Source organism: Lolium rigidum, chromosome 6 (genome assembly GCF_022539505.1).
Source record: "Lolium rigidum isolate FL_2022 chromosome 6, APGP_CSIRO_Lrig_0.1, whole genome shotgun sequence".
Lineage (NCBI taxonomy): Eukaryota > Viridiplantae > Streptophyta > Magnoliopsida > Poales > Poaceae > Lolium > Lolium rigidum.
Genome location: NC_061513.1, coordinates 125,948,537 through 125,950,452, shown reverse-complemented (window position 1 = coordinate 125,950,452; position 1,916 = coordinate 125,948,537). Strand labels below are relative to the sequence as shown.

Here is a 1,916-nt window from a genome sequence, read left to right as displayed (position 1 = left end):
GTGTTCTTTCCACTTTAGTGAAGTAAGTGTACGTTGTGCTTATAAGTTTGTACCCACTATGCGTTTGGTGCAGAACAGCGGAACAAACGCATCCGCCGGAACATACCCAGCTGCAGAGTGGTGTAGTAGTTTTGGCGAATAGCCGATCATGACGCCGCCGGTGCATGCCCCGCACGTCGTCCTGCTCACGAGCCCCGGCGCGGGCCACGTCCTCCCGGTGGCCGAGCTCGCGACGCGCCTCGCCGCGCACCACGGCTTCACCGCCACCATCGTCACCTACACAAGTCTTTCCTCGCCCGCCCACAACTCGCCGCTCGCCTCGCTCCCTGCGTGCGTCTCCGTGGCCGCGCTCCCGGAGGTGCCCCTCGACGACCTCCCCGCGGACGCGCACATCGTGACCCGCGTCTTGACCGTCGTCCACCGCACCCTGCCGCACCTCCGCGACCTGCTCCGCTCCCTCCTCGACTCCCCCGCGGGGATCGCCACCTTCCTGACCGACATGCTCTGCTCGGCGGCGCTCGAGGTGGCCAAGGAGCTGGGCGTGCCGCGGTACGTCTTCTTCACCTCGAGCCTCACATCACTGGTCTCAATTCTCTACATCCCAGAGCTCGCCAGGACCACCACATGCGAGTGCCGGTACCTCCCGGAGCCCGTCGTCCTCCCGGGGTGCGTGCCTCTGCACGGCGCCGACCTCGTCGATCCCGTCCAGAACCGCTCCGACCCCGCGTACCCCCTCATGGTCGATCTGGGGCTCGACTACCTCCTCGCTGACGGCTTCATCGTCAACACCTTCGACGCAATGGAGCGCGAGACGTTGATCGCTTTCGAAGAGCTTTCGGACAAAGGCGTGTACCCTCCGGTCTATGCCGTGGGTCCGTTCATCCGATCGGTCTCCGACGAGGCGGGCAAACACAGCTGCCTACGGTGGCTGGATGGCCAGCCGGACGGCTCGGTCCTGTACGTGTCCTTCGGCAGCGGCGGCACGCTGTCCACGGAGCAAACGGCCGAGCTGGCGGCCGGGCTGGAGGCCAGCGAGCAGAAATTCCTGTGGGTGGTGCACTTCCCCAGCGACAAGGACCGCGGCGCGGGCTACTTCGGGACGTCGGCCGACCGTGGGAACGACCCTCTGAGCTACCTGCCGGAAGGATTCGTGGAGAGGACGAGCGGCACGGGGCTGGCGGTGCCGCTGTGGGCGCCGCAGGTGGAGATCCTGAACCACCCAGCGGTGGGAGGGTTCGTGTCCCACTGCGGGTGGAACTCCACGCTCGAGAGCGCGGCGGCGGGCGTGCCGATGGTGGCGTGGCCGCTGTTCGCCGAGCAGAGGGTGAACGCGGTGTTGGTGTCGTCGGAGCGGGTAGGGTTGGCGCTGTGGGCGAGGCCGCCGATCGATAGTGACGGGGTAATTGTACCGCGCGGGAAGGTGGCGGAGCTGGCGAGGGAGCTTATGGCGGGGGAGAAGGGCGCGGCGGCGCGGAAGAAGGCGGACCAACTGCGGGAAGGGGCGGCGATGGCGTTGGCACCGGAAGGGCCGCAGTGCCGGACTCTCATGGCAGTAATAAGCAAATGGAAGGGCGAGGATGAATGACGATGATCATCAGCAAATGGACGAAGATTTGCATGTATCATGAGTATTTTGGTTCACTTGTGTAAGTACGTACTGTATTTTCCGTTCCACCTGGCATGTTTTTTATTTTTCAAACAAAAAAGGGTGAAACCCCCTGGTTCCATTTAAAACGCAACCAAAGTGTCACAAGTTTTTCACAGCGACCTGTGAACTCGATCATCCAGGTTCCAGATTACCTCCAAACTGGAACAAACACCAATAAAGATCGACAAATGAGAATTACACCATAGGACGCCTAAGGCGAAGGCCATTAAGAAACTTCTCACTCGCAATCTCCTGCCGCCAACAATCC

At 62.3% G+C, this 1,916-nt stretch overlaps 1 pseudogene; it reads left to right on the top strand.

Annotated features, from left to right (window-relative positions):
• The window catches only part of LOC124663245, a 20,371-nt pseudogene extending 18,670 nt beyond the window's left edge, over positions 1 to 1,701 (top strand).
• Positions 1,702 to 1,916: the final 215 nt, after the last annotated feature.